Source organism: Neovison vison, chromosome 8 (assembly GCF_020171115.1).
Source record: "Neovison vison isolate M4711 chromosome 8, ASM_NN_V1, whole genome shotgun sequence".
Classification (NCBI taxonomy): domain Eukaryota; kingdom Metazoa; phylum Chordata; class Mammalia; order Carnivora; family Mustelidae; genus Neogale; species Neogale vison.
This window is the reverse complement of record NC_058098.1, coordinates 136971078-136996471: the sequence shown is the minus strand read 5'-3', so window position 1 is coordinate 136996471 and position 25394 is coordinate 136971078. Positions and strand designations below refer to the sequence as shown.

The 25394-nt window shown below is 51.9% G+C and overlaps 1 protein-coding gene across 3 annotated transcripts in view; it reads left to right on the top strand.

Annotated features, from left to right (window-relative positions):
- HPCAL1 (hippocalcin like 1) overlaps positions 1-25394 on the top strand; it is a 106859-nt gene that overhangs the window by 26435 nt on the left and 55030 nt on the right. Inside the window, exon 2 of one of the 3 annotated variants that reach the window (XM_044262081.1) lies at positions 17582-17659. The exons of the other annotated variants lie outside the window; for them this stretch is intronic. The gene's annotated coding sequence lies outside the window, so the exon portion shown is untranslated. The remainder of the gene's footprint in view (positions 1-17581; positions 17660-25394) is intronic. 3 annotated transcript variants of the gene reach the window in all.

The following is a 25394-nucleotide window of genomic DNA, read 5'->3' as shown; positions in this document are numbered from 1 at the left end:
CAATAAACCACATTTCCCAAGTTGTGTCCAGTTTTTTCTTCCCGTTACAGAGAGTGCTGTAGCAAGCGCTGTGCTTTTCTTGAGTGCCCCAGAAGGCAGCGTTGGACACGGTGCCCGCTGATCCCGGCATCCTGTGTGATTCCCTGCCCTTGGGTGTGGACCGGACTTACTGATTTGATTCCAAGATGGAAAACAGCAGAGTGTTGTGATGTCCCCTTATTAGGTTATAAAAGGACTGCGGTAGCCAACTCAGGCGCTCTCTCTTGCCCTCTCTTGGGTCCCTTGCGCTGCATCAAGCCAGGTGCCACATGGTGAGGGCACCCTGTGGGGCGGCTGTCAACACTCATGGGAGTGAGCCCAGAGCAGTGCTCCACCCCCACCCTCCACCACTGCCTAGCAGCCCTGGACGGAAACCGAGCTGGAACCCCATGACTGACCTTGAACCAGAGCCCTCCCACCCTCACCACCTCAGCTAAGGTGCAGCCAGATTCCTACCTGAAGGACCTGTGATATAGGAGTGTTTATTTTATGCTGCAAAGTTGGGGGGATCCTGTGTTACACAGCAGTGACTAGCATGGGCATACCATGAGAGTTCCTGGAGCCGTACAGAGTATTTACCAGGGGAGCTGCTTGGTCCTCTGCTCACATTCTCGTTACTGCTTCTTAAACCATCTTCATGGCATTTGCGGTGGCTTATTGTCCCCACTATGAGGGTAAGAGGTTCCTTTCCCCACACCTCTCCAGCACTGGTCTTCTCCAACGTTAGCGTGTTAACCCGTGGATCTCATGCATTAAAACAGTATCTCACGGGCTTTTAATTTGCACGTTCCTGAGTTCTAGTGAGGTTGAACACCTTTTCAGCATATTTGCTGTCTCCTCCACTGTGGCTGGCATGTTCCTTTCCTTCGTCCAGTTTCTTTTTGGGGGTATGTTGTTTTTTCCTATTGATTTATAGATATTTTTATATTTTGGACAATAATCCTTGGTCAGTAATACTATTTCATACTCTGTTTTTTTAAGTTAATATCATATTGAGAACGTATTTGTATGCAGACAAACAGTTTTTTAGCTCTGAACTAACTGCACATTTGATTGACCTCATATTGTAGAGATACATATAGATACACACACATATCTAGTTACACGTACTTATGTATAAATATAAGTTGTATACAACACACATGTAACACATAGAAACATTGTATATATCTTATAACATATAGTGTGTTATTTGTTAGTACGTATTCTGTTATTTAGCTGGTTGTTGATGTTGCTTGCCGTTCTGCGTTAGTAGGACTGTGGCTGCGTATCAGTCAGCTAGGTTATGCTCTGGTAACAGATGACCCCTTAAATCTTCTGGTTTGCAGCAATGTACGTTTTCTCTCACTCAAGTTACATGACTGTTGGCTATGGCTCCGCTTTCCACCCTTGTCCCCCTGGGGCCCAGGCTGACAGAGCAGCCCTGGTGAGACATTGCTGGTTTCGTGCTGGAGAGAGAAAAGTTGGTGGAACAACAGGAAGGTTAAGCTTTCTCTCAGAAGTGGAAATTGCCTGTCCCCCTCTTTTCTTCCTTCCTCCCACCCTCCCTCTCCTCTCCCTCCTCCTTCCTATCTACCTACCTCTTTTTCTTTCTCTCTTCTTTCTTCTTTCAGGTAAATTTTAGGTAGTTAACATACAGTGCCCTACTGGTTTCTGGCTTGTCTCTCTCTCTCCTTTTTTCTTTTCCCCCTTCCCATATGTTCATCTGTTTTCTTTCTTAAATTCTGCATACGAGGGAGATTGTATGGATTTGTCTTTCTCTGACTAACTTGTTTTGCTCAGCATAATACCCTCTAGTTCCATCCATGTTGTTGCAGATGGCAAGATTGCATTTTTTTTTTTTTTTTTGGATGGCTGAGTAGTATGTACACCTTTATCATTCAGCAGGTGATGGACATCTGGGCTCTCCACAGTTTGGCTATTGTAGATAATGCTGCTCTACACCGGTATCCCTTCGAATCTATATTTTTGTATCCTTTACGTAAATCCCTAGTAGTGCAGTTGCTGGATCGTAAGGCCGTTCTCTTCCCCCTCACGTTGCAGGGGCTAAAGCAAACCATATGGTGAGGCCTGATGTTAGTGGGGTGAGAAGTATCGTTCCCCCCATGGGAAAGGTCAATGACGATTTTTTTTTTTTAAGATTTTATTTCTTTATTTGCCAGAGAGAGAGAGAGAGAGAGCAAGCGCACAGGTAGGCAGAGTGGCAGCAGAGGCAGAGGGAGTGGCAGGCTCCCTGCCTGAGCAAGGAGCCTGATGTGGGACTCGATCCCAGGATGCCGGGATCATGACCTGAGCTGAAGGCAGCTGCTTAACCAACTGAGCCACCCAGGCGTCCCCGTCAATGATGATTTTGAGCAATAAAATTTTCCATGTGCTGTGATGAACGTTTCTAAACCCCTTGCCCTCACCACTTCGTGTCATTAGGCCTCAGGATTCTTAGAAGTAGAATTGCTAGGTTAGGAACATGCACGTTTGTAAAGCTTTTGCTCTTTATTATGTTAGGTTTTAACTGTTACTGAATTCCTGCTGTGAAATTATAAATAATTATTAGTCCCGATGACTCATTTTCAAAGGAAAAAAATACTATTGCGTGGAAATACTCCCCTGCAAACCCCTCCCCCCACCATGACTATAACAACTTTATTTACTTCTTGTAGCTGCTTTGTGAGGTTTGGTGGTGCGGATGTTCTCGCTCTTTCCTAAGCGAGAAGCCCGAGGCTCAGAGAGGTTGAGAAATTTGCCCGGGATTGCACAGCAAGTAATGAGGAGAGACCCTGACTCCTTCTCTGCCCCTCTGGCTTTTGGAGTCTGTGACGAAAAGTCCCCCAACCCCTTTGGTCCCCCCTGCCCAGCCCCTGCTCCGTTTGCTGACGTGCCCTGTGGCTGGCCGTATGGCCCTCCGAGAGGTGCCTGGCCCAGGCCCTGCGCTGAGGAAGCCCATCAGAGCCTGCCCTCCGAGGATGAGCCGGCCTTGGCGACACTGGCTTAATCGGCATTAAGGTATCGCTGACCATCTTTGGACCCGGGGAGGGGATTTACTATTTTTAGAAAACATAAGGGAACGTTATAAATCCTGTTAGCCCCCAGAACTGAAGACAGATGCTTGTTTATCGAGGAGGAAGCCTCTTTCCCGGAGGTGGCACATTTTGGACCCGGGGACTGGGGCGTGTGATGGGTACATGTTGCAATTGAAGTAAACCTCACAGGGGGGCCCAATGAAATGCCACATTCCTTCCTCTGCCCCTCGTTGAACCTCATGCCTCTGCTTGGGCTCCAGACCAGGGGAGGGAGCTGAGCTAGGAATGGATTGCTTTGAGATTGAGGTGACGTTTGTGTCACGTTATTCATGGTGTTTGGGCCTGCCGTTGACTCATCTGTCAAATGTAAAATTTGGGGCACCTGGGTGGCTTGGAGGGTTAAGCGTCTGCCTTTGGCTCAGCGTGATCTCTGGGTTCTGGGATTGAGCCCAGTGGGTTCCCGGCCCAGCAGGGAGTCTGCTTCTCCCTTTGTCTCCCCCTCCATCTCTGCTCATTCTTTCTCTCTCTTTCTCTCTCACTCAAATGAGTAAATAAAATCTTAAAAAAAAAAAAAAAATTCTTTCCTGCCTCCTTTCCATGTTGACTGTGGGAGCCCGTGAGATCTCCCAGAGGTGCGGAGTGAGCTGTGGAGGCCTAGACCATAAAGGGGTCACCTGCTAGGAGGGCCAGAACCCAAAAGACGGACAGTAACAAGTGTTGGTGACGAAGGGGAAAAATTAGAACTCTCACGGGCAGTGGGGATGTACACTGGGGCAGCCACGTTGGAAAACAATCGAGCAGTGTTCCTCAAACAATTAGTATATAGAGTTACTGTGTGACCCGTAGCTCTGTTTGCAGGTTTGTGCCCAAGAAAACACACGTCCGCACAGACCTGCACACGAATGTTCACAGCAGTGGTGTTCTGAAGGACCAGGAGTGGAGACAACCCACGTGTCCCTGAGCTGGTGCACGGATAAACTGAGTGTGGTCTATCCATGCGATGGAATGTTAGTGAGCTGGAAACAGGGCAAGGTGCTGACTCTCGCTTTGGCGTGAATGAGGCTAGAAGACGGGGAGCTTGCGCAGAAGACACCAGACGCAAAGGGCCCTATATCTTGTAAGATTTCACTGATACGAAACAGCCAGGATGGGCGAGTCTGAAGAGACAGTGGATCAGTGGTTGCCCGGGCCGGAGGTGAGGGGGGATGGGGGTGTCTTTGGGGGAGGCGAGAACGCTCTGAATTAGGCAGTGGTGATGCCCGCACAACCTTGTGGATATGCCAGGAACCACAGAAGTGTGTCTTCTCAAACAAAGCAGAGGGAATGATAATGAACAATATTTTGATAAGTGATTAGGGGCAACACAAGGGGACAGGGTGCGAACTTCGAAATCGGACAGGTCTAGTTGTCATGTGATTTTCATCCTTTTGAGCCTCAGGCTCCCTGTTGGTAAAGCGGGGGAGTTGCCACTCTGAGGGCAGGACGGACTCGGCAAGGTGATATCACGTTTGCATCGGCCGGCATGAGCAGGCGCTCGCGGAGCTGTAGCGCTGAGGGTTAGGCCACCTTCTCTGGGCCCCGCCCTGTGTGGGCAGCGGGCTATGGAGATGGTAAGGCCCAGTCATGACCTGTGACTCGGCAAGACCCCGTGACACCGTGTTTTTGGAGGGCACTGTCCAGAGAGCCCACCCCGTGCCGATCATCCTCTGCTGATGGTGAGGAGATGTCCCCGATCAACCCAGTGCAAGTCGCCAGTGCAGTTAACACACCGGACCTGTCCGACGGTGTCGCTTCTTGCCGGGCTGCCTTCAACACGCTCCAAACGCTTCCGTCAGCTGACAGCTGGCAAAGTCTTCTCACCGAAGCCCGTGTTGAAACCGAGGGTGGAGCATCTCCTGTAGTTCATTGAACACTGTCCTGAACGTGAGAAACAGAACGGCTCTGGGGACGCAGCGTGGCTGTCCGTGTCTCAGCTGCTCGCCCCTGTGATTGCGGCGGCCCGGGAGCCGCGGCTGCCGCCGAGCACCGTGTTGCCAGCCCCGGAAAGACCCAAATTCAGACTCAGAGTCCAGATTCTGCGGAATGCTGGCTTCTGCACACCGTCAGGTCAGAAAGTGTTGGTGGCGCCATCATCCGTCTGGGACTGGCTGTGTCTTAGAGCTCTGAAGTGTCCCTGCGAGGTGGACCAGGCAGGTGACAGTGGCCCCGTCCATAGACAGAACAGCCATGCGTGGTGGTGGTGGCGGAGGCCGCCTGGAGTGTGGCTGTGGTGGCGTCATGCTGGCTCACTTAATCAGAGCAAGGAAGGGGGGATGGGGGGTGACGGGGTGGAGAGATGGGGGCTGTGGGGGAGGGCATGGGGGGCTGGGCAGGGAATGTGCCCGAGAGAGGACAAGAGGCACCGTGTGCTGGCCTCTGACGCTAGGTCACGGGTACCTGGCACTCACGGTACTAGTCCTCTCTCTTTTCTGTATATTGGCAGTTTTTTTATGAGAAAAAGTTTTAAACACCGACATGGTGAGGCAGGACGCTGTTCTCTTCGTTGTGCAGAAGGGGAGGTCGAAGTACAGAGCATGCGAGGTTAGGGAGCTTGCCGCCCTCTTCTGATGGTGAGGCTTAGGCACCAGGCTGGCGGGGCGGGTCCCCTGGGTCAGGGGTCCTCTTGGGGTACTTGCGACCAGTACTTCCTCCTGCCAGAACCCTTGAGGAGTCGGGGTTCCTGTGTCCCCAGCCATGGCTGATACGCTCCCCTCTTTGCCTATCGCAAGAGCTCTGGCCTTGAGAGATGAGGGGGTGGGTGGGGCGGGGAGTCAAAAGGCCACAACTTGGGGATTCTTGGTGCTTCTGGCCTTTGTGATGCCAAGGGTTCATTCACCAGATTCTGTCAGTCTCGTAGAGTCTGTGGGCGCGCATGGCGTCACTTGGTTTCTCATCCTGTGACTTTTCAAAAATGTGAGAATCAAGTAGGGGGTGGGTGCCTGCCTTGCTTTCTGGCCCACCCTCCCCTTCCCTGCGGAGCAAAAGTCCCACATACCTCACTCTGACGTTTCGTCCCTCCCTGGCTGCATGGCTTTGCAGGTGTTGTCTAACCTCTCTGAGCCCAGTTTCCTCCCTTGAACGGAAAGGATATTAACGCCTCCTTTCCTTATTCCCGGAGCTCCTCAGTGTGGGCGTCCAGAGTGTTCTGACCATGTAAAGAAATGGTGTTACATGGTAGGGCCTGTTGCTAGAAACTGCACGATCTCGGTAAAGGGTGATGTTTTCCGGAGGCTGGTGGAGAGATGTTCTGGTTATTAGTGTGTCTTTCCGATTGGATAACTCAGAATAACCGCTTATGGTAGAACGGGGGTAAATTTGAGAGACCAGCTGTAGGGGGGTGTGGCACACCCCCTGCGGGTGTGGCACCCCATTTGTAACCCCCTGTTGCAGGCTCAGAGGGGGCTGAGCTTGCTAGGCCCATGCTGTTACTGCCCAAAGCTTTGCTTTTAGGCTGTCACTCCGGATGTCAGGGGATGCTCCTCTGGGGCTTGGTTGTCCTGCAAAGCCCTGTAAATTTCCTCCTGGCCCTGTCCCCCAGCCAGCCCAAGTGCCTGTAGCCCCTTTCCTCTGCGGTATCTGGCTATCTGCATGCCTGTCCTGTTTATTGTCTTCTGGGTAAGAAAGCGTTTCTAGAATCATGATGATTTTACTTAATTAACCCTCAGACTTCTGTTCTCAGGGCTAAATCATTCCTCCCCACCCCCAAACACACCCCAAACATCTGTTACAAATTCTAGATGCTATATTGGATCTGTCTTAAGCTCCAAATGAATTCCATGTGATGGCCCGCTACACTAATGCATCTCGAGACAGGATCTCAGGAAGGTTATGCTTTCAATGGGCTGTCCTGGGCAGTTTTTCTGACAGCCTGGGTTGTCGACTACCCAGGGATCTGGATTCGTAATGGAAATCCTGGCAGAGACCGAACTGTATTCACGCCATCAGTCCCTCTCTGTCAGGTTTGGTGGCGACCCTAGGGTGAGGGCTTGTGGGGTCTGGGGTCTTTTTTTTAAAAAAAAAAAGATTTTATTTATTTATTTGAAAGAGAGAGATCACAAATAGGCAGAGACGCAGGTAGAGAGAGAGGAGGAAGCAGGCTCCCTGCGAAGCAGAGAGCCCGATGTGGGGCTCGATCCCAGGACTCTGGGATCATGACCTGAGCTGAAGGCACTGAGCCACCCAGGCGCCCGGGGTCTGGGGTCTTTAAACAGGAACTCTTCCTGATAGGCTGGCAGCCGCCCAGAGACCCAGAAACCTGAATGAGAGACCTTGGCTTTGTTAAAATCGGAAGTGATTCTGGGGCTGCTCTGTCTGTTATAACCTCCGAGGGAGGGTGGGGCCAGCAGCCAGAGCAGGGGCTGGCGGGTGGGGGGCGCAGGGGGAGTCCTTGCGGACGGTGCCACTGTCTTAGGGGCAGCTCCCTCCGATTACCCTGGAGAAAATGCAAATATTTTGCAGAGATCCCCAAATCTGAACTTAAAGGAAGGGGTCCTTCCTTTCACAGCAGTGCTGTCAGTGTCATTTAGGTGGGATTCGGTGTGAATTAGGATGGAATTTCATGGCTGGTGAGGACTCTGTGACTCCACACTGAGCAAGTGTGGGCTGTGTTCCTTCTCCCCCGGGGTGGAAGTACAGCGGGGGGCTCACCGTATTCTCTCCAAGGCCACAGCCCAGCATCCCCTGTGCCAGGCCAGATAGTTCTGGGTCCTGGCCTCGGGTGATAAAGACTCCAGCCCAATCAGGGAGAAGGTACACAAATAATACCGCTCACGGGGACAAGTGCCCAGAGAGCTCCAGGAGGAATGAATTAGCCCAGCCTGGGCAGGGTTAGGGAGGCCTCCCAGGGAGGTGCGCTCGCCTGGGCTTCTAAGGATGCTAGATGTTTGGCATGGGAAGAAGTTGGGGTGGGCGCATTCCAGGCATAAGGAACAGCATATGCTAAGGTGTCTGGGCTGTGAGGAGCCAGATATGTTGAAGCCTCTTGATAAGCTTCCTTCTGTGGTTCTTTCTTTCTTTCTCTAGCTGAGTTTTGTTTTGTCACTGGTCAAGGACCAGTTTGTTCCCAGGCTGGGCTGTCTGCCTTCCCGGGGCTGGGCCAGAACGTTCTGGCCTGGCCTCTGAGGATTCTCTGTGTCTGTCCTGTGGCCTGAATCCAAGGCTGTGGCTTGTAGTGGCCATTTTGTTTCTCCTGTCAACGGCCTCCATCCCCCCTTATGGGCAGGTAGACCCTTAAGCCGGGGCGTGGCCTAGCCACGCAGCAGAAACACCACGGGCTGTGGTGATGGTCCGCTCTGGTCAGGGTCCCATGTGGGACGGGAGGGAGAAGGGAAGGAGGAGCTATTTCCTTCCCCCTACCTAAGGTCAGGGTTGAGAATTACGGAGTTTTAGGACAAGAGAAATATTTGTTCCTTTTTATTCCTCTTTGCACTGCTTCCCCTAGTGTGTCCCTCTTGCTAGAGACTGTTCCTTCGTAAGGTGCACATTCCAGCAGCCTGTGGAGGCCTGTCCCACTTCCTAAAACACAGCACACTTGTTACTTACCCACCCCCCTTTCCCTCCACTAAGGCCCATCCTCAGAGAGTGGCGTTCTGGAGCAAGAGGAGTGAAACCCGCTGGTAATTCTCACTAGGGTGGGAAGGACTGACTACACCTGATCGCCCCCAGGACTCTTGGCAGAGGGTGGTGGGCCACCAGGCAGGGGAGTAAGCCCAGTGTCTGCCCCCTGACTTCGCGTAAGCCAGTCCTGCTGTTCCCAGGGTTCTTTCTTCTGGTTCTGGATTTGGAGGTTTCTGGAAGGCTAGCATTTTCAGGGTGAGGAGTGGCTTTGGGTAAAGGATCTGAGGGACAGGTTGGCAAGCTGCAGGTACCTTTGGCTGTAGACCCTGGACTGAGCGAGGCCCCTGCTGTCTCAGCGTGATCCAGCTGGAAGTGACTAAAGCCAAAGGCCAGAAACAAACGCATCCTCACGGAGGGACGTTCAGATCAGCCGCAGTGGTATATGAAGTCTTTCTGCTGTTCTCCTGTTAGGAGGTGGGTCAGGGGTGAGGGGCGTGGGAGGACCAGAGAAGAGAGAGAAAGAGTCCGTCTTGGGTCTCTCTGGTGCAGGCTGGACAAATGGCCTGGGGCTGTACTCTTCCTAGGCAAGTAATTTGAGAGCCAACCTGCGGCTCAGGAAGACCCGCGCGGCTCTCTGGGTTATTGAGAACATCAGGGCACCCGTTCTTTGAAGTCACAGGCAGCCCAGCCTGAGCCCGGCTCACGCCTCCGTGGAAAGCCCTGGCCTGTTGTGTTTTTAACTAGGTTATTAAGCTGTCGAAGGAGCAGGGATGAAGGGTCTCTTATTAAAAACTAAAACAAGAAACAAAAAAGGCAGGACAAGCCGAGCAGAAGAGGGAGTGCTACGGTGAACTCATCAACCCCGCGGCTTTGATCTTGGAGGCCAAGGAAGATGTGGTCTTTGATGTCCGCTCCCCCCACGGCCGTCCCCGCGCCAGCCGGCCGAGTGCTGCGCCTCTGAGCCGGGATTAATTATGTAAGAGAGCTCCGATCTCCGATCTCCGGGGCCGGCTGCGCGGGAAGGGGCCCCGGCAGGCTCTGCCCGAGTGCCCCCGGCGTCTTGGGATTAGCCTAAGGCCCGCTGATCTGGGAAGCGTGAACAGTCTGGGAAGCGGGGGCACCGCACGGCGTTTCTTCAGTTTTCCCTTTATTGTCTTCATGGAACTCCAGAACAGCTGCTTGGATATCAGTCTTCAGGTCCCTGAAATGGAGCCCTGTGCGGAGAAATGAAGAAAAGTATCTGGGCATCCGCAGCCGCTGTTAGACCATCTGGTGGCTCAGAAATATTTTATAATCAAATGAGTAAGACGGGCAGGCGTCTGGCTCGCTGCGTAAGAGGCTCCCCTTCTTCCCTCTCCTCCTGTTTGTGCTCCCTGCTGCCTTCGGGAAACACCAGAGAAGACTTTTCCCAGGTGTGAGGACACCCCTTGGCCAGCTTTGACCTTGGGCTGGCCGGGCGACCTTGGGCTGCTCTGTGGGCCCGCTCGTCCTTGCTCCGTTCCCGTGTAACACAGAGGCCCTTGTGCTCAGTGCTGCGAAGGGAATCGAGGCGAGGTTAATAGTGGGTCCTGTGCACCAAGGGGCGCCTGGGTGGCTCAGTCGGTTAAGCTTCTGCCTTTGGCTCGGGTCATGATTCTGGGGTCCTTGGATCGAGCCCTGCATGGGGCTCTCTGTTCATTGGGAGTCTGACTCTCCCTCTGTGCTCTTCTTCTCTCAAATCAATAAATAAAATCTTTAAGAAGATTGTGCACTTGAACTTTTTCTGAACAGAAATGTGATATATGCATATTCACAGTAGAATATTTAAAAAATTAAAGTAGGAAATGAATTCATATTGTACAATACCCCCTCCCTCCAAAGGGGTGACCACTGAGAATTTGGCGATGTTTGGGAAGGTTTCTGCCATGGCTTGCGCACACACACGCACACATAGAGGTGATCTGTCTGCGTAAAGCCCGAGGAGTAATTGTGGACACAGATGGAAGTGTGAGTCTGAGTGTGTCTGATGTGTGCACAGGTGGGGCCCTCAGAGCTCTCCAGGTCAGGGCGAGGCCCTGGCACATTTCTGTTTGTGCCTTTCTTTCAGAGGAAGTGAGGGTGCAGGTGCTGCCGGGGTACGTGGTTGGGGGGCAAGGTTGGCCTCCCCTGCTGTCCTGTAGGAACGTGCGTCCCGGGATGGCCAGGAGGTAGGAGGAGACAGACGTACAAATGCCCGTGTGTCTCGTTCAGGACCAGCGTTTGGAGGTGCTCCCTCCGTCCCCAGCACTAACTCAGTCTGCCTGCCCCCCTTCCCCACCGGGCACCGCCCCTTGTGACTTCTTGTTTTTTGTCGGGAGGCTGATCTGTCTTCTTGAGACTGTTAACACAAAACAAACCTCCTTACACCCTTTGAGGGAGCCTAAGTCCTGAGCCAGTTGGAGTAAATGAGCCCTGCAGAGTGTCCCCCGCACTGGGGTAACGGGCAGCCGAGCTGAGAACCAGAGACCCCAGATGGCTGATGATTTGCGCTGATGAGGTATGGGGAGGGCTTCATCTGGTGTGGAGCGAAGCAGAAATACTGTGTTTCTGCAAAAACACTCTGAATTCTGGTCTTCTCCCAGGAAACTGAGATTTGCCTGGTGTGGGGTTACTTGAACCTTCTTCTGAAAGCAAGCCTGCCTTTCAGCAGGTGAACTGAAGAACTCCGAGGAGGGGCCTTTCTCAGCCCCAGCCAAACCAAGGGAGTCGATTGCAGTGTTAATTAACTGCAAAGAAAAGAGCAATGCGCTTGAGCCAGAGAATCCTGATTAGTTTGGTGTTCTGTATTGTTCCTTTTCTGTATTTCTTATTGACCTTCGTAACGTTGGGGTGCTTCACTGGCTCCAGAAGCAGTGCTGGCCAGGACAGGGTGGCACTTCTGGATTCCTTCCCATTGTTAGCAGGAAGTAATAGAATCTGGGTCTTAAAAAAAAAAAAAAGTATTTTATTACACATTTTCTCTGCTGTAAAAGCAATGCATACTCACTGGAATGTTTTGAAAAAGCCAAATGGTAAAAGGGACATAGAAAAAAAGTGACATCTTGTCACACCTGCCCAGGTAACCGCCATTATATTTGTGTCCCAGAAGAAGCCCTCTTCCAGGGCCATCGGCCCTGGCAGTGAGTTGCTTGATTGAAAAAGATCAGTAAAGAGGGGATCAAAAAATGATGCAGACATACCTGAACGTCTTATTTTAACATAAAACATGCACTTGTTCCACTTGTCCCCTGATTTAAGACCAATGCCTCTCTTGTATTATGGGTCTACTGGACCTTTTTTGTAGTACCTTTTAATGCCCCGTCTACTTTCTTTGATTCTCAGTTTCTGTTTCTATCAAGTGAAATAGGGAACACCCTCCCAATATCAAACAGTGATTTTTGTCCATGCCTAATTTAGCAGTGATCGTCCCCAAATATCCAACATTTGTTTCATAAAAACAATTCCCTTTTAATTCCTATCCCAATGGTTTACATAAAATTTTAATTGTTATGTAATTACTTAAGTGCAACCTGTGTAGACAGGTTTGAGGACAAGCACGGCTGAGTCGTGGTGAATTTGGAGACCAGCACCCACCCCAAGCACCCGGCAGGCCCTGTTACTCACAGGGAATGCTGAACATCCCATAGTCCAAGGGCAGTTCAGGGAGGCATCTGTGCTCATCTTACATATAGAACATTTTACATGATTCCTTAAGAATCTCTTAACTACTCAAGAGAAGTCTTACAAAGTTATCAATTCCAGGCTGAAATTTATAAATTAAATTAAACACATAACAGCTAATGTCATACTTAATGATGAAATACTAAAAGCTTTCTCTCTAAGATCAGGAATTGAGACAAGGATGGCCGCAATTGCCACTTATTGTACTGAAGTTCTAGTCAAAGAGAGCAAGCAGTTAGGCAGACAAACAGACAAAAAAACCACAGGCAACCAAACAAAAAACATAAAACCCCATAAATGAATGAAAGACATCTAGGTTGGGAAGTAAGAATTAAAACTATTTGTAGGCAAGATGATTTTGCATATAGAAGAGCCTAAGGAATCCACTAAAAACACTCAGAGCTTAGAAACAATTTTGGTAAGCTTGTTGGATACAAGACCAATATAAAAAATGAATTGCATTTCTGTGCACTGCAGTGAAGAACCTGAAAATTAAATGAAAAAAATAAATCCATTTGGAGTAGTATCAAAAAGAATAGAATATTTGGGCATAAATTTAACAAAATAAGTGCAAGACTTACTCTGAAACTGACAATGTACTTTGAAAGAAATTAACAACCTCAATAAATGGAAAGACATCCCATGTTCATGGATCAGAAGGCTTAATATTATGAAGAGTGCACCATTCCCAAATTATAGATTCTGCACAACTCCCTATGAAAATTCCAGCAGAATTCTTTGTAGAAATTGACAAGTTGATCCTAAAATTCATACGGAAATTCAAGGAACCCAGAATAGCCAAAACAGTCTTGAAAAAGAAAAACCCAGTAGGAGGGCTTATACTTCCTGATTTCAAAGCTTATTACAAAGCAATAGTAATCTATACAGTGTGGTACTGGCACAAAGGGAGACGTAGATTAGTGGAATAGAGTTCAAACTCCAGAAATAAGCTCTCATATTTACAGTCAATTGATTTTCAAAGGTAGCAAATAATTATCTATAGAGAATAGGCTTTTCTTTCTTTTTTTTTTTATTTTTAAGATTTTTTTATTTTATTTTATTTATTTGAGAGAGAGAGACAGTGAGAGAGAGCACGAGCGAGGAGAAGGTCAGAGAGCAAAGCAGACTCCCCATGGAGCTGGGAACCTGATGTGGGACTCGATCCCGGGACTCTAGGATCACGCCCTGAGCCGAAGGCAGTCGTCCAACCAACTGCGCCACCCAGGCGTTCCAGCATTTAAAATTCTTGATGAGAATAGGCTTTTCAACAAATGGTACTGGTACAAATCAATAGTCCCATGTAAAAGAATGAGGCTGGACCCATACCTCACACCATTTATAAATATTAATGGATCAAAGACCTAAATGTAAGAGCTAAAACCATAAAACTCTTAGGAGAAAAATAGGTGTAAATCTTCTGGACCTTGAATTAGGCAGTTGTTTCTTGAATATAATAACAAAAGGATAAATGACCAAAGGATGAAATAGGCAAATAGAACTTCATCAAAATTAAAAACTTCTGTGCTACTTAGGACACTATCAAAAAAGTGAAAAGACAGCCCACAAAATGGAACACAGTATTTGCAAGTCACATGTATTCTATACTTGTACCTAGAATAAAGAACTTAGAACTTAGTATTAAAAAAATAATAATCCATTGAAAGTAGGGCAAAGATCTTGAACAGGCATTTTCCATGGTACAAGCCCATGGAAAGACGCTCGACATCATTAGTCATCAGGGAGATGCACATCAAAACCACAAGATACCACTTCACACCCACTGAGATTTCTAGAGTCGACAAGCCTGATAAATGCAAGTGGTGGCGAGGACTCAGAGAAGTTGGAACACTTCAGCACTGCTGGTAGGAATGTAACTGGTGCAGCTATTTTGGAAAATAACCTGGCAGTTCTTCACAAGTTTAGACAGAGAGTTCCCACATGACACAGCAGTTCCCCTCCCAGGTGTACACCCCAAGGAGAGGAAAACTCACATCCCCGTGAAACATGCTCGTACGTGTGGAGACAAGCCAGGTGTCCATCCGCTGATGAATGTGTAAACAAAATGTGTTAGATCCACAGAGTGGAATATTATTTGGCAATGAAAAGGAAATCCCATTCACATGCTATACAACAGAAGAAGCTGGAAAACAATATGCTGAGTGAATGGAGTAAGTCATGAAAGACCACAGATTATGTGATTTCACCTATGTGCAACGTCCAGAATGGCAAATCTGTAGAGACAGGAAGTAGATTAGGGTTGCCCAGAGCTGGGACCGGGGGAGTGACTCTTAATAGGTGTGGGTGTCTTTTGAGGGAGACGAAAATGTCCTGAAGTTGGTTGTGGTGATGGTTGCACAACTCTGTGCGATTACTGAGTTGCATACCTGAGATCTGTGAGTTGTGTGCTTTGTGAATCGTATCTCAAGAAAGCTACTATTTTTCTTAAAGGTTTTATTTATCTATTTTACAGAGATCACAAGTAGGCAGAGAGGCAGGCAGAGAGAGAGGGGGTGAAGCAGACTCCCCGAACAGAGAGCCTGATGCAGGGCTCGATCCTCGGACCTGGGATCATGACCTGAGCCGAAGGCAGAGGCTTTAACCCACCGAGCCACCCAGGTGCCCCAAGAAAGCTACTATTTTAAAAACAAAACCCCAGGAGCCCTGCTGCCTATCCACTACACTACACCCTCCACCTCTCCTCTCCGACCCCTTCCCTTTTCCCCATCTCCGATTTCCAGTAGAGGGAGGTTCTGCATGGAGGTCCCCTTGCAGTGTTTGGGACTTTGTTCCTTCCCTAATCCCCTAAGCCCCTCAGGATATAGAATATACCTTGATTCCTGCCCACATATTGCTGAAACTTCCCCATTCTGGTCTTGAGTCTCTTTGTTAATGGACTGATTTCCCAGTAGGTTTGTGTCTGATTCTAAATTAATTATCCTGGAAACAATTGACTTCATCCCCTGTCGGCAGCTGGTTCCACTGGCACAGGTCATGCGTGCTGGGGCAAGACCCAGGCATGTCCCTTCCTCTCTGTCTTCTGGGGAACTGGTTTCAATATTGAGGGGTCCTGAGAGCTCAGGCCTCCACAGAGAGGTGTGGAAGGAGCTTAAGGCCTGGCGCTCCCAGTAGGAGCACTGTTGGAGTCTCCCTGATCTGCCAGACCTTCTGGAATGTTCCAGATGTGGAAGGTTCCAGCTCTCTGCACTCTCTGGAGCAGAAAGAAAAAGAATCTTCTAGTCTTTCTGACCAGCCAGTAAGTTCTTTAAAGACGGGTACCATTCTTGACATTAAAAAAAAAAAAAATTGTGGGACGCCTGGGTGGCTCAGTTGGTTAAGCAGCTGCCTTCGGCTCAGGTCATGATCCCAGCGTCCTGGGATCCAGTCCCACATCAGGCTCCTTGCTCGGCGGGGAGCCTGCTTCTCCCTCTGCCTCTGCCTGCCATTCTGTCCACCTGTGCTCGCTCTCTCCCTCTCTCTCTGACAAATAAATAAAATCTTAAAAAAAAAAAAATTGGGACCAGGTTAGACACTTAATTTTTTATTTGAACCGGTCACTGAAAATGCAGACTAAGCGAAGATGATGCTCTATCAGTCCTGCTGTCAGAGGGTGGTTAGAGGTGTGGTGGGCCAGGTTAACATGAAGGCAGAGAGATTCCGCACTGCCTGGGGCTGGTAGCTGTCAGTGGAGACACCCTTCTCGCCTGCGGTTGGTTTGCTGGAGGAACGTGGACGGGTCATTTGGCCTTTCTGTACCTCAGTTTTCTGTCTTGCTAGCCTCGAAGGTTCGTTTGAGAACCAACAAAGGCCTGTGCACATGCCTTGAGCATGGGACCATGAGGTCAGGGTGGCATCCCATGGCAAGGCAGGTCCCCTGCACCCCTTTGCCTCTGCTGGGGGCACCCTGGGGCTGCAGCCATCCTCGGGGGTAGCAGAGGACCTGGGGGCATCACACAGGTGCTTCATGTGGGAGATTGGGTCTTGGAGGGGTGAGGCTGGGGCGTGAAGAGAAGCCTGAGGGAAAGTTCATTTTTAGGACCCAAAGAGGGGGTAGGAGCTCCCAGACTTTAGGATTTGAACTGGCAAAAACAAACAAACAAAAAAATTAATTAATAAATCAGGGCCCATATAGGGTTACTACCTTTAACTTTTGTCACATCAGGGCATAAAACATTGTCATCTAAATTATTCTTTGTGATAGAAGGGACATTTTTGTAGCAACAATTGTTAAGGGAAAGTGTGATTGCAGAAGAAAAGAGCGTCCTCTGAAAAGGCACCTCAGCTTGTAGAGAAACCTCTGACATGGTCATCTTTCCTCTCTCTGCTGTGTCTGGTCAGTGCTGGCAGTGGGGGGCCCTGGTGGGGGCCACTGGTTCAGGGCCCCGTGGCTTGTGGTGGTTTAGAGACGGCAGGACTGGGTCAGCTTTCTATGTGGGTCTGGATTCTGGGAAGCCTTCTTTTTCTTTTCTTTCTTCTCTTTAAATTTTTTTATGACAGAAAATTTCAAACATAGGCAAATGCAGCAAGAATAGTAAAATAAATGGTAAAAGGTCAAAGAAATTGAGGCGTGGGGTGCCTAGGATGATTTAAATTGGGCCTGAGGGCAAAGCAGTATGTATTATCTGCTGGACCCTGGGGGGTTGGGGAGCCAACATTACCAGTTGCCCACAGCTTCACTTGACGAGATCATCCCTCTAGAACTAGGGGCCCAGGGCCTAATCTGGCCCCCTGCTTGTTTTTGCAAATAAAGTTTTATTGGCACAGCCACGTTCATTTGTCATTTATGTCATTATCTTCGGCAACTGTTGCTCAGTAGGCAAAGTTGAAGAGTTGGGGCAGAGACCCATAACGTGTAAAGCAGAAAATATTTACTCTGGCCATTTACAGAGGTTTGCTGACCCCTGGCCTAGCATGTAGAATGCCGGAAGTCAGGTGGAAAGGGACTGAGAGAGTTTTTATTCTAAGCACCCACGCAATGCTTGGGTTTTTTAGCTGTACTATAGTTCTGTGAAGTGATCTTTCATCTGCTCTGGGCTTGTATTCTTCCAGCGACGGGGAGCTCACCCACCAGCTGCAGTGCGTTCCAACATCATGCGGTTCTTTCCTAATTGTCTCTCAACTCACTCTCCCAGGTCTCCCAGGTCTTTGTTTGCAGCCTCACAGGCCCAGCAGGGTTTTGTTTCCCCCTCCCTACGCACAGTCCTTCAGCTGTGGGCTCATTCTCATTGTCGTCCATTCCCTCCTTCATCCCACAGGTGTTTTCTGAGTGCCTTCTACTGCCAGGCGGTTACAGACCTCTTGGGAGCCTCAGTGTCTTCCTTCTCCCCTGCACTGTAAGTGGTCCCTCCCCTCCACAGCTCCCGCAAACAGATCTCAGAAATTCGGGGTGCAAACCGAGGCTGACTTTGCCAAGTTAATGCTGGGTCAGATAACAGTTAATGCTCTTACCTCCTCCTGGCACCTTACAGGTTCCCTTGCCAAGGGGGCTTGGAGGCATCAGTGTCATCCTTGCACGGAGGAGTAAACTGAGGCTGCTGGCTCGCCAGGCGACACCAGCCTCACACTCTGAGGCCCCGCACTGTCAAGGCGGGGATGGGCTTCTGACTACTCAGACCTTCTTTCTGCCTCTCTCTGGGTGCTTGCATAGCTCTGGGGTGGGGAGCAGGGATGGGGGCTTATCGTACAAGTGACCTAGACTTCCGAGGGCTTCTGATCCTAAATGTGCAGCCCTGTGCAAGGGCCTAGTGTGAAACTTGTGACGTGACCTTAGTTTTGCAAACTGCTCTTCTCTCCTCCAGCTCCTTCACCTGTCAAGCCCTCTGAACCTCCTCCATGAACCAGGCCTATCTGGAGAGGTGCTCTGGAGCTCACGGTGGGGAAGGCGGTGTCGTTGTGCCCCTGTAGCTCACTGGCTCGTGGGAGGTCAGAAGATAGATGGGCCCTGCACTGGCCTTCTGAAAGCCGGGGGGGAGCAGTGGTGGGACACCTTCTTGAGGCGGGCGGTAGCAGCCAAGAGGGAGGGCATTTTGATTGGGCATTGAAGGGTGCATAGGAGTTTGCGGGAGAGTCACAGCATTAACTGGTCACTGAAAAGGAAGTGGAGAGCAACACTGAGTGTTTTGTCCTGACAGCTCTTCCTGGAGACTGTCTGCAACTGTGTAAATTTGTGGAGAAACACCCGACGGCTGGCTGGGAAAATCGATAAGGGCTTGACCTCCTTTGTTATCTGCTTCCCGCCCAGGGAGATGGAGAAGCTAGTCTTGCAAAGGCCTGGGAGCATTAAACTCCGCATTACATGTACGCATTTTTTCTAAGTAGATAAATAATGACCTTACGCAAATTTCCTTTGGCTCCATGTGTGTGGCGGGGAGGGGGGGCGGCCACAGGGCCTTGCTCTGAGGGTCCAGGAAATCGGTACCTGTTTTCTCTTATTTGGCAAGAGGAGCTCCTGGCTGAGGTGCGGCACTGTCTCGGAGAGTGCGCTCTCTTCCCCAGGAACATTAGTCACAAACCAGTAATTTACCTCAGCAACTGCACGGAGTGGGATGATGGCGATTTGTTGGCCTTTCGGCAAAACATGCTTGTTTATAACTGGCGAGAGAAGCAGCCCAAAGGCGTTCTGCGTGACCCCCAACTGCACGGTCACAGCGGAGGACCTGCGCTGCTCTCCACTGAACGGGGGGAGAGAGGGGGAGGAAGGGATGCGGGGCTGGGGTGCGGGAGATGCAGAGACAGACAGCGAGAAAGCAGGTGAGGGGCGAACAGGAGGAGGGAGAGGGAGGCTGGGCCCTGCCCTGAGTCCACCCGCACCTGGCCTTTCTCTCCCCTCCGGAAGCACCCTTCGGGGTCAGGCCCCCTGGCTTGGGATCCTCAGAGCCCCTGCCTCACATCTGGGAAGGCACAGCGTCTCCCAGGTGCAGGGCTGGGCTCTCCTCTCTGAGGAGCCGGGTCACCCTCCACCGCCCTCCCTCCTGCGGGGGCCTCCCCCGGCCAGATGGAGACACCAGCTCCAACGTTCCCGCCTTCCTCGGGCTTGGGAAATCCGCTTTCCACTCCCCGGCAGGGGCAGTGACAACACGCGTGCATGGAGATCCGCCTGCCCCCCCACCGCCATCTGCGTCACAGAGCGTCCATCCTGCCCCAAATGCTGTGAAAGGAGAACATGCCTTGTGCCTGTCCTTGACATGGGCCCAGGTCTGTGTTCCCCAGCCCTCGAGGGGCTCAGTCCTGATGTCGCTGACGCCTGCCACATGCTCGCTCTGCGCCAGGCCCTTTCCTCTCCTTATTTGCTTATTCCTTCCTTCATTTGCTCTTCTGATTCCAGCAGTGACCTTCTGAGGCAGGTCTTACTGTCTTTGTTTCATTATACATAAATTGACGCCCAGCAAGGTTAGGTAACTTTCCTAAAGACACACAGCGCCTAAGTTCATCGTGGGATACCCCTTCTAGCTTGGGAGGACCTGATGGGGGGGCTTGAATTAGGCCTCAAAGGACAGCCGAGAAGTTTGAGGCAGGGAGGGGCAGGCCAGGACAGTGGGGGGCAGCAGCAGCGCTGCTCTGTGCCAGGTGCCCGATGTGGCATCACCCTCACAGTCCCCTTCCTCCTGCAGGCAGCCGGAAAGGCTAAGTGGCTGGGCCGAGCTGTAAAGGTAGGACCGGGACCCCAGCTCTGTCTGGTGCCATAGTCGGTCTGTGCCCTCTATCCACACCACCCTGGGGCATGGTCATCAGGAAAGGGCACCCCAGGGTTGTTGGTACAAAGTGAGCGGTGGGTATATGGTAAAACCCTCACCTTTGTTCAGGGCTCTCCCATGGGGTCCTGGGCCCCGTGGCCCCGGCTTTCCCCCAGGTCTCAGCCGCCCACCTCCCCTAGGTCCAGCTCCTGCCCTGCTCTGCCCTGCCCCTGTGCAGGCCTCTCCCTGAGCACTCCTCCGGCCTGACCACGTTCAGGGGTTTGCACCGGCCCTGCTCCCATCCCACAAACCCTCACATAACCTCCTTTGAAAGCTGTTTAAAATAGTGATCTCTCGACTCTTGGGTGAGCACCTGCTCTGGTGTTCCCAGGCCGTCTGTTCAGGGACCTGCGTCCAGAGGACCAGGGAGGGGGCCAGAGGTGGTGTGTTGGGAGCACAGGAGTCCGGGCAGCCGGGGGTGGGGGGTGGAGGAGGAGACGAGGGAGAGCTTTGGCAGGTGAGGGTCAGGGGATGGAATTCATGACTCCTGGTCTCGCCCAGGCTCCTACTCGGACGTGCATTTTCCTTACTATGTGGCAGCGCTAGCTTGTCTTACTTCTTCCTTGGGGGCGTGAGCTGTGCCAGGAGGCCGAGTCTCGCACCTTCTGCGGGGCTGCCGTGGCCAGGAAGCTGCCACAGGTGCAGCGGACGCCCGCGGGTATCCGGATGCGGGAAGGAGGCTCCGCGCTGCGCAGTTCTGCCCTGATCGGTTTCACGCCGTCGCTGGCGATGCGTTTCCTCCAAGGAGTGTGCTAGGAAGAGCGCAGGTGCCTCTTGCCTCTTTATTGGATCACTCTAGATGGGGACCCGCCTCCGAACCAGCAGGTTCTTTTAAACGTCGTGACCTTCCCTCCCCGAGTGGTGTCTGCAGAACAGTGATATTTCCTCCTGTCATTTGCCCGCCTGCAGTGGAGAGAAGAAAACCAAGAAACGGTGTTTTTCTCCTCCACGCAGTCCCATCCCCACCGGTGATAACGACAGAGCTGTCTTCCTGCAGGAAACGGTGCCCTCGTCTTTAGGCAGAGAAAGCGTGGGGTTGTGTTTGCCGGGAGCGAGACAGCGGAAGGTGGCGGAAGGGGGCATGGCTATGCCTCCCCAGGTCTGCACCCCCCAGAGCTTCTGCCCCTCGGGGGGAAACATGGCTGTGATTTGGGGCCATAGCTCCTGCCCGTTCTCTTCCCCTGAGCCTGCTTCCTTTCACGTTTCAAACGCGGCTTTGCTGTGGGCAGCTCTGATGAGCACAGCCTTTCTCTGGGGCCCCGGGGATTTGCTGTAAGAAAGAAGAGGGTTTGGCTCCAGTTTCTGGCTACATGTGTCCCTGATCGCAATGCTTCTGGTCCCACTTTATAAATGGGGGACAGATGTGATGTCTGGGTGTCGGGATTGCTGGGTTGAGCACCCCCCCCTTTTAAAGATTTTATCCATTTATCTGTCAGAGAAAGAGAGAGGCAGGCAGAGGGAGAAGCAGGCTCCCCGCTGAGCAAGGAGCCCGATGTGGGACTCGATCCCAGGACTCTGATATCATGACCTGAGCTGAAGGCAGATGCCCAACCGACTGAGCCACCCAGGCGTCCCGAGCCCCATTTTATTAAGTAGAAAGTATGAAGAGAAAAGCAGGGGTGAAGCGTGGCCATAACCATCTAGAGAGCCTTTGGAAATACGGTCTCTGGAAATGCCAGGTGACCCAGATGACGACCGGTTAGCAGCAGGGTTGCGGACGGGCCAGCGAGGGACTCCAGGCAGCCCTCAGGATGGAAGCAAGGTGTTGTAGAGCCGTGGCTGAGAGAAACGGAAACCAGGAGGCTTGGTTGCCGTCTCTCCTTTCTGCCATCCTGATGGCCTGCGTGGCAGCAGCAAGTCCTCGAGTGGGCACGGGGGACTTTTCTGCTCTCTGCTTCTTGGGGAGCCACCAAGCCACGGGGCCTTGTCTCTCAGGCCCTCTGCCCAGGTAGATAGAGCCTCCCACCTATAGCCCTGCGGCCGTGGAAGGAAGGTTCTAGACCATGAGCCCCAACCCCCACCTTCCAGGCCCTTTTGGGTGGCTGGGGCCTCACCCTCCAACCCCAGAGAAACCACAGCCCTTGATTCCCCGCCTCCCGTGATCCTGACCCTGACCCTCACGCCACTGCCTGGTGGGCGGATGGTCAAGCCAGCTCCTCTCCACTCTGAGTAAGGTGCCCCCTTTCCTGGAGGCCAGTACCCCCAGCAGTGGTGGGCAGTTTTAGCTCCATATGTACTGATGCATTAATGGACACTTCAGAGAAGGCTGGGTTAACTCTGCCATCTTCACCAGGCCCGGGAGCCCCTAAGCTTGCCTCTTACCCACTTCCTTATCACCTGTGAGTTTGCCTCCTGGGCCGATCAGTGCCTCCTTCAATTTCTCCATCTGTCCGTTCATCCGTCACCTGACAGTCCACAGGTCTCGTGCTGCGGAGTGTGGGATACTGGCAAGGGCCCCCAGTCTTGAGAGAGCGGTCATACCCCTAAAAGACACGTTGATGGGGGAGAAGCCCTGACTCCCTGTGGTGGGTTAGAGGGTATGGGGGGGCATGTCCCTGGAAGGGGCTGCAGGGAGCTGCTGCCCTAGGAGCCCCTGGGGTGAGGGTGCCAAACAGGGAGGGCATTCGGGCTTAGGAAGCCTCCCCCAGGAGACTGAGTTCCCCAGACACCCAGCATGTGTGAGCCGGACCCGTGAGCCAAGGGCTTTGGCGTCCCATTACACGAGAGACTTTCACATAGTCTCAGCTATGAACAACGGACAGTGGAGAGCAAAACCCAAAATACAACAATCCTTTCACTAGACTTCCTTTGGAAAACAAATCCTATGTGACGGGAGACCAGCCATCTTCGCAGTACGAGAGTGGAGGCCTGTGCACATTCCAGAAGAATTCTTGGGGTTCTTGCCTTCCTCTCTCCATTGTCCCTCTCCTGCCTTCTCCCTCTCCTCTTCCCTCCTTCCTTCCTCCCTTCTCTCTCTCTCTCTCTGTCCTTTTGAACTTTCTTTGTTGTTGTTGTTGTTAAGATTTTTCTTTCTTTATTCAACAGACAGGGATCACAAGTAGGCAGAGAGGCAGGCAGAGAGAGGGGGAAGCCGGCTCCCCGCTGAGCAGAGAGCCCGACGCGGGACTCGATCCCAGGACCCTGGGATCACGACCCGAGCTGAAGGCAGAGACTTTAACCCACTGAGCCACCCAGGTGCCCCCCCTTTTGAACTTTCTTAATTGCATTTTCATCCCTTGTCCCTCAGCCTCCCTCAGTAGAGATGTCAGGGCTCCTGGCATGTGCCCCGCATTTGCGGAGCTCTGACGACACACGGGAGCGAGGTGGCTGGATGTGGGCCCCGCTCTCATGGAGCTCCCCGTCCAGCCTGTTGGTCAGGGGGCCCTATTTCTAGAACACTACCTGAGGATGGGTGAGCCCGCTGTGTAGGGTCACCCCAGGACACTGTCATGGCTCTCTGAAATTTGAATCAGTTACCCTACTTGGCTTCAAATTATCAGAAGACAGAATCTCTAACCAAAGTCCTTGACCAGTCCCGGCTCCCTGGACGTTTGTCGTGCCTCCTCGTCGGTGCTGTGAAACCATCGTGTTTGGGAACCTGAGATGAATGATTTGCTGGTTATTTTAAACTGATTTCCTAAGCTGTGCACACCGTGCTTACCATTGTGTTTAAAGCTCTCAATTTTGCAGCGATTACTTTGGTACATGGGAAGGTTAGAGTCTCTTATGGTAATGATGTCTTTTCATAATAACATTGGTAACATTTCTGTAGCCCTTGAAAGCTTGCCAATTGCTTTCCTATACTTTAGGTAATTTGAGTCTCGTGGTATCAGCTGGAGTTACCCTCTCAACCGTAACAGGGACACAGAAGCTCAGAGAGGGTAAGGAAGGTACTCAGGGTCACACAGCTAGCGAGTGCTGGAGAAGGGGCCTAGGGCTGCTTCCACTTGACTCTGCCCAACTGAATCTGAGTTGCTCAACCAATGAGTCTTTTTTGAGCGCCTACTGTATGCTAGCATTATGGAGGTGAGCAGGTACACATGCGGGATTGGCGGGAGCAGGTGGTGCTCTAGTGGCAGTGGGGACAGAGAGGGTGGCAGCTGTGGGCTGGGACCCAGGCAGGTGGGAGGAGCCCTTGGCTGGTGTGTGGCGGGCAGGTCGGCCGTCAAGTGAGGAAGCGAGGGGGGCATCCTAGGGAGGGTGGCATGTCAGCAGGCCGAGCTCCGGATGGCTCTGGGTCCTGCTTCCCAGAGAGGTCAGGCTGGAGTTCTCAGGGGTTAACGTCTGTGGAGGGGCATTCCGGGGCGTGTGAGGGACGGAGCATCCAGCAGTGGGGAGAACTGGGGAGGACCCTTTCTGCTTGTCTCGGTTTCCTTCTTTAGATGATCTTTGTTCCTTCAGGAAAGAGAGGTGGGCCGTGGGGATGGAGGGCGGCTGCGGCCTTCACCGTGACCTGATGTAAGGTTCTGCCAGTTGGCAGCCCGACGAGGGACTCGGCAGCCCCGGGCGCTTATCTGCAGAACGGGATCCCGTGTCTGCGGCGGTGGGAGAGGAGGGAGGCAGTCCTGGAGGCTGTGCGGACGGCACAGAGGGCCTCTCACGGGCAAAGCTGCAACCCCTCGTGGTCCTGTGCCAGAGAGAAGTGCCCAGCACCGGGACTGGTTTCAGTGGTGGCTTTTGCACCTGCATTAGAAAAGATGCGGTCATATTATTCTGGAACAGGGACTCCCAGGCTCAGAGGGGGAAAGCGGATTTCCTGGAGTGACACCGCCCCAGTCTCCATCTGTCCCAACCTGTGTCTAACTTTATTTCTTTTTCTGAAGTTGACTGGAAGATGAGAAGATTTTTAAATTTTTTATAAAGGCAGTGCTGAGCAGAGCCACGGAGAAACAGATTTCTCCTAAAGCTGGTCTTCTGAGGTCACTGCGACACCGTGGCAGGGAGCATTTCTGACTCTGGAGAATTCTGCGGTGTGAAGCAAGCCGTGCGCCCTCGCGGGGTGGGGGGCTGGAGGTTTGTGCTCCAGCAGCCCCGTTCCTGTTCCCCTGAGCCTTGGATGGTGCTGGAGAGATACGTGGGACTTTTTTTGGCTGTTTGTAGAAGCTGCTATAAGGGACCTTTTAGGATGTGCTGGCACATTGTCAGGTGTCTGAGCTCTCCTTATGGCATTCCACTTCAGTGACAGGTGTGGGGCGTCTTTATGTTTCTGAATGGTGTGGCCTGCCCTCTGTCGGACCCACCAGGCAGCTGGCGGGCTGGGGTGTAGACTCCTGGGTTCCTCCCAGTCCTACTGATCAGGATCTCCAGGGCTGGACGAGGCAGCTGCGTGTTAAGT